Source organism: Nanorana parkeri, unplaced genomic scaffold (assembly GCF_000935625.1).
Source record: "Nanorana parkeri isolate BGI_ZX_2015 unplaced genomic scaffold, ASM93562v1 scaffold3154, whole genome shotgun sequence".
Lineage (NCBI taxonomy): Eukaryota > Metazoa > Chordata > Amphibia > Anura > Dicroglossidae > Nanorana > Nanorana parkeri.
Window position 1 is genome coordinate 59,631 of NW_017309422.1, and position 7,266 is coordinate 66,896.

Consider the following 7,266-nt stretch of genomic DNA (forward strand, 5'->3'; position numbering starts at 1 on the left):
TTCATTCAAAATAAAATTGAAACGTGAGCCCTCCTCGTTATGTCTGTTGGAGGTTGGAGCTTGGAACTCAGGTGTAAGGTCACTGAACCGACTTTTGAATTTGCATCGATTTTCCTATACCAAAAGTTATTTTTCGGCTTTCGTATCGGCGGCGGTTGGGTAACGCGGAGCTGCTCGGGCTCGCCGCCAATTTCCTGGACTCGTTTTGCATTGAGATTATGACAGGGGTAAAGGAACGTCCTTCTATCACCTGACAATAGAACATTCTAGATAACTCTCTAGAAGGGGCAGGACAGAATACAATATGTATTATGCAAGGATTGGGGGGGAACATGTCTTTTTAATGAATGACTTGTATATTCTTTATTTGTTGTACGATTTTTAAATAAAATGCACTTTTTTTTCTACACGCGTGCCATGTTTTTCTTGCTAGATTTGTTGGAATTGTGCTCCCTCTAAGGGCCTCATTCACACCACATCCAGATCACCTCCAGACCAGATGGTTTCCGGACCCAAAATGCATCCCAATGTATCCCTATGGTATTTCTGGCCTCTGTTCCCACCAGCGCAGTCCCTTCCAGACCAGACCAGAAAAATACCGCCGGTCTCATTCTGTCTGGTCTGGAACGCACTGGAACTGCGGGCGGGTTCACTCCATTTTCCGGACCAGGATGGCTTCATGTAAAACAGAAGTTGTCAAATCTACCTACTCTTAATGAGGAAGTAAGAAGACATTTAGGTCTCGTTCACACCTAGGCGTATTGCATATGCGCGTCTGTTGCGCGACCGTCGCACGTTTTTTTACCGCGATTTGCGGTAAAAAAGTCACGCGACCGTCGCGCGTTTCCGAAAGCTACTTGGCTGTATCCCAATGGAAACGCGCAAACAAAACGGCCCAAAGTAGTACCTGGACCTTTTCAGGCGTGGGCCGTTTTGTAGCGCGTTAGGGACGGGCGGAAATACGCCGAGGTGTGAACGAGACCATTGAATACAATGGGATTGATATTTTTGAGCGTTTTGTAGAGCGTTCGTCGAGCGTAGAACGCGCTACAAAACGTTCAGGTGTGAACGAGGGCTTAGAGGTTTATGCACTAAAGAGCCAAAGCGTCCAGCTGTAGCTACGGCTGGTTCTTCGGCTCGCTTCAGCCGCTTCTCCCTTCTGTTCAGACTGAACGGAAGGGCTGCTGTACGGGCTCTTCACAATAGCCAGGTCTGGTGTGAAATTTTAGGGGGGACCCCACGTCCTTTTTTCTCCATTCTTGGGGGTGGGTCCCTCCTAACAATTCCTACCAGATCTTGAGGGTCTGGTATGACTTTTGGGGGGGAACCCCACACTTTTTTTTTTTCAAATGGGGTCCCTCCCAACTTTCCTACCAGACCTTAGGGATCTGGTATGGCTTAGGAGGGGGAGCCCACCTCAATTCCATGTTTTGATTGCCCAAAATCAACAGCCAGCCTTATGATTCCTTCATCTGTTCCGTTCCTAGCTATCCATACACTAAAGCCAAGTTACAGACATCTTTTGACGTCATACTGGTCCCTAATAGGTCTGGTGGTGATGGTGATTCCCACAGTCTGCTGAAGGGGTTATGGGCACTCACTGGGCAATCCGCTGCGGGTCTATACTTGGAAAACCAGGAAGAACCAGGCTACAGACACCTTTAAAAGCCACACTGGGCCCTAATAGGTCTGGTGGTGATGGTTATTCCCACAGTCTGCTGAAGGGGTTATGGACACTTATTGGGCAAGCCAATGGGGGGGGTCTATACTCGTAAAACAGTTAAGAACCAGGCTACGGACCTCTGATGACTTCATACTGGTCCCTAATAGGTCTGGTGATGGTGATGTTTCCACAGTCCAACAAATGGGTTATAGACACTCACTAGGCAATCCACTGCGGGTCTATACTTGGAAAAAGGTTAGTAACCAAGCTACAGACATCTCTTGAAGTCACACTGGGCCCTAATAGGTCTGGTGGTGATGGTGATTCCCACAGTCTGCTGAAGGGGTTATGGACACTTATTGTGCAATCCAATGGGGGGTCTATACTCGTAAAACAGTTAAGAACCAGGCTACCAACCTCTGATGACTTCATGCTGGTCCCTAATAGGTCTGGTGGTGATGATGTTTCCACAGTCCGACAAAGGGGTTAAAGACACTCACTAGGCAATCCATTGGGGGTCTGGTGATGATGAGTTCCACAATCTGGTGAAGGGGTTATGGACACGCACTGGGCAATCCACTGGGGCGGGGGGGTCTGTAAACATAAAAAGGCTAAGAACCCCAAGTCTAGCATATAACCTGGTATGTACACGATCAGTGCCCCTGTAGATGGCAAGTTTTTTTTTTTAGCTAGCCTGGAAAACCTCACCTAATTTGTGTCCACATTTACCATATGACCTCAGGCTTGCGTATCTGCGCAGACAAGAAGTAAAATCAGTATTTGCAGAGTTCTGCTTCCGTTCTCATGGACTTCTATCCCTCATCACTCACCAGCATCCTGTAAGCTGCTTCCAGAGCAGACCTTCCTGCACACAAAGGGGAAGTGAGGCTTCCTGATAGCCCCAGATAAGCTGAGGTCTGTGGAAGGCCTAACATAGAACCTGATACATTAACTGTTTCCTGTGAACCTCCTCTCACAAAGAAAACAACCCGATATTAAAGGGGGATTCCCGTGGCGTCGCTCCGTTTCCTTTTCCCTGACTTCTGTCTATCACACCGGGCGACACTTCAACATATTAGCCAAAATAGAAAGAGGACTTCAGCTTTCGGCTGTTGCAGGTGGATTGACTCCCCCGACTAACTTCTTATATACGCTAGAAGAACCAAAAGGACAGGGGGAGCGCCACGACCGAAAACCAAAGAGTGAAAGGATAGATTCAAATGAATGGAGAACTGGTGGGTGGGCCCCAATGGGCCATGTGCAGAACACGTTTAGAAGGGAATCTTCTGCCCAGGGGCGTAACTAGAAATCACAGGGCCCCATAGCAAAATTTTGTATGGGTGCCCCGTGATTGCTAGTTATGCCCCCTTGCAGAGCCCACCTGAGAGTGACCCTGCAGAGCCCGCCATAGACTCTCTATAGTGGGCTCTGCAGGGTCTCAGGTGGGCTGCACACCTCTTACCTGTCAGCGCTGTCCGCCTCCGTGGTTGCCGGGCCCCGCCTCCTCTTCTATCAACGGGCCCCGCCTCCACTTACATCACTGGCCCCACCTGCTCTTAGGTCGCTGGCCAGTGATGTAAGAGGAGGCGGGGTTGCTCTTAGGCGGGCCCCGCCTCCTCCCTCACTGCGAACGCCGGCCTCTTCTGCCATAGCTGCTGGCTGTCACTGACACAGCTCCGCGGCGGCTGTGAGGGGGAAACGCCGCTGCTGAGCTGTGTCAGTGACAGCCGGCACCCTTAAATGCCATAGCGAACCAAGCGGCCCACACAGCATCAGAGGGATGCCCTGGACGGGCCCCCCTGTGCCCGGGCCCCATAGCGTCCGCCTGGGTCGCTATGGCGATTGTTACGCCACTGCTTCTGCCGGATTCAGGTGTTCCGTGACATTTCCCGGCTACTAAATATTCCGCCGCGGTCACCTGTTACTGGGATTATAACAAAGTGGAAGCAACCGGGAACAACAGCAACTCAGCCAGGAATTGGTCGGCCACGTCACATGACAGAGCGGGGTCAGCGCACGCTGAAGCGCACAGTGCGCAGAAGTCGCCAACTGTCTGCAGAGTCAATAGCTACAGACCTCCAAACTCCATGCGGCCTTCAGATTGGCGCAACAACAGTGCGTAGAGAGCTTCATGGAATGGGTTTCCATTGGCCGAGCAGCTGCATCCAAGCCGCACATCACTTGTTTGGGTTAACAAGCCGTCGTTTCCTGGCGCACTTCCGCCGCATGTCCATTTAGCTCCAGACGCGCTGTCCAATTTATCACGGCTCCAGCCAGCTCGGTTATTTGTGGAACACCTAATGGCTTGTTTTGCCCTGCAGCTGCACACGGTGGCCATGGCAACAGCACTGGGAGCCATCCGGCCCGGGCCTGGGCAGCTCCCGTCTCCATCCTGCATTACCTAGTGAGGCTCCGCCCCTCCTGCCTCCCCTGACCGCACGTCCCTGGCCCCACCATAGTTTTCAATAGGGTTTGATTAGAACTTTAGGGATTGCAGGCTGATCATTTTATATTAGTGTAGCGCCCATCGCCTTCTGTGATGTGACTACTAGGCATTTAGTGATTGCCGGGGCTGTAGTCAGCCTGGCTGGAAGTCATATTGTGGGACAGCCAATAGGAGAAACTGTAATAAGTGTACAGTACAGCAGCCAATCATTGGGCCTCTCTCAGCCAGTGGTGCATGCTGGGAGAGTGTACATATATGGGTGGGAGCTGCCATGTGCTCTCTCTCTCTTGCCGGGACCAGCCATGGATTAGGGCTGGGTCTTGTTCAGCCTGCCCCCCAGGCTAGGCCGAGGCCTGGGGGTGGGCATTGGCCTCCAACATGGAGGAGGCCTGAGAGATGGAGAGAGGAAAAGAACCGGTACAAGTGCAGGCTCTTGAAGTACCCTGGGACCATGTGGGCTTCAGAGCATGGTTGGTATCTTTCCTGTGATTGAGGATCTGCATCCATCTGGACGGTCTGGTACATAGGTGGTCATCTGATGTGGTCGGGTGGAGCTGCATGGCTACTTTTACAAGGTCCGGTGAGTCTGGAGCTTCTGATGGTTACCCCTAGACACCTAGAACCCCCCTATACCCTCTGGACACCTAGAACCCCTATACCCTCTGGACACCTAGAACCCCCTATACCCTCTGGACACCTAGAACCCCTCCCCCCCTCTCTTCCAAAGAAGATGTTCAATAAACTGTTTAATTAGCATTCTACTACTGAAGTGGACGTCAATTTATGGGCACCAGAAGAAGGGCGGTTAGTGCTAATGGGGCGCAGCTGGAGATCAACCCCCTAGACCGACTAGATGTGGAGCGGGCAAACGGCGGCCCCCTGCGGGGAGTTATCGCTACAGTAGCATGGCTTTAACATTTTCTATTAGCACGTCGATGAGGGAGGAACCGTGAGAAGGCCAAATATAAGCAGATTAAACTTCAGCTTCTAATGTACTCCGCCAAGGGAACCATTCACGCGGCTGAACATTCACCGCCAAATGCGATCATCTATTTGTGTCATCTTTTATCTCCTCGTGGGTACCAGTCAATCTGCTAACTGGCATCGCCGCACTTATCACAGCATTCGTCTTCCCCAGCTTGGCAGGAAGGCTTCTGTCAGCTGACTGCGAATGAAGGAAGAAGAAGAAGAGGGAAAAAAGTACAATGATTAGAGGACGACGGCGCTAATCATTCTCAGTGCGGCGAGGCCAGGCGGAGGTCCAGGTGACACTGTCATGGAAGGGCTCGGTGACTGAGACGGCTTCGTTACCCATTGCAGTCGCTTCTTTCATTTCCGTATTTGGCCGACAAACATTAAATAATGACGAGAGTGTAATGTGAGGACACAGCTGGACAGGGAAGCAGCAATCATGGAGGATCTCCTGACCGTACGCGGTACGCCCTTTTACCCTGACGAGTCTGGTGCAGTGCTTGTCCCTTTGTAACGAAGGCACCATCCTGGAATTTCCTGGCCCAGGCACTTCCTGTAGAGCGGGGGTATTACATTAAAATTCAAGCAGAATTCCGAATCTCATGTTGGTGTCTCCATCAGCGTGCCCCTTTACCTTAATTGTCCCCATCAGAGTGCCCCTTTACCTTAATTGTCCCCATCAGAGTGCCCCCTTACATTAATTATCCCCATCAGAGTGCCCCCTTACATTAATTATCCCCATCAGAGTGCCCCCTTACATTAGTTGTCCCCATCAGAGTGCCCCCTTACATTAGTTGTCCCCATCACAGTGCCCCTTTACCTTAATTGTCCCCATCAGAGTGCCCCCTTACATTAATTATCCCCATCAGAGTGCCCCCTTACATTAGTTGTCCCCATCAGAGTGCCCCTTTACCTTAATTGTCCCCATCAGAGTGCCCCCTTACATTAATTATCCCCATCAGAGTGCCCCCTTACATTAATTGTCCCCATCAGAGTGCCCCCTTACCTTAATTGTCCCCATCAGAGTGCCCCCTTACATTAGTTGTCCCCATCACAGTGCCCCTTTACCTTAGTTGTCCCCATCAGCATGCCCCTTTACCTTAGTTGTCCCCATCAGCGTGCCCCCTCACATTAATTGTCCCCATCAGAGTGCCCCCTTACATTAATTGTCCCCATCAGAGTGCCCCCTTACCTTAGTTGTCCCCATCAGAGTGCCCCTTTACCTTAGTTGTCCCCATCAGAGTGCCCCTTTACCTTAGTTGTCCCCATCAGAGTGCCCCTTTACCTTAATTGTCCCCATCAGAGTGCCCCTTTACCTTAGTTGTCCCCATCAGAGTGCCCCTTTACCTTAGTTGTCCCCATCAGAGTGCCCCTTTACCTTAGTTGTCCCCATCAGAGTGCCCCTTTACCTTAGTTGTCCCCATCAGAGTGCCCCTTTACCTTAGTTGTCCCCATCAGAGTGCCCCTTTACCTTAGTTGTCCCCATCAGAGTGCCCCTTTACCTTAGTTGTCCCCATCAGAGTGCCCCTTTACCTTAGTTGTCCCCATCAGAGTGCCCCCTTACCTTAGTTGTCCCCATCAGAGTGCCCCTTTACCTTAGTTGTCCCCATCAGAGTGCCCCTTTACCTTAGTTGTCCCCATCAGAGTGCCCCTTTACCTTAGTTGTCCCCATCAGAGTGCCCCTTTACATTTGTTGTCCCCCCCCCCCAAAAAAAAGAACATTATTTTTACATTTATTTTATTAAATTTTACTGTTAAAAACGGTTTGTTTGTTTTTTTACTTTAATTGCTATCACATGGGGGCGGGACTTACAAGCTCCCCATGTGATAGCAGATTGGTGGTGACAGGTCCTCTTTAAGGTGATGCTGGGTGTCCAAAAGACTCCCAGTGTCACCTTTACACTCTATATAAGCTATTGAAGTGCAGATCGCAGGCTTCAGGAGCCGACCAATGGCAGCTCAGGGACAGCAAGTGACGTCATCTGCATCGCTCCAGGCCTCATAGAACGGGGAGGAGATCGGTGAACGGAGGTTCGTCCGTCTCCTCCCCGGCTTCCCCCCGACACCAGAGAAGCCGTTCCCGGGCCCGTAGGAGGGACAACAGAGCCCGGGAAACACGGCGGAAGGGTCGGGAGAGGGGGTGGGGAGACCCTTTACCGGCCCGTAGAAGCGATCTGGCGGCCGC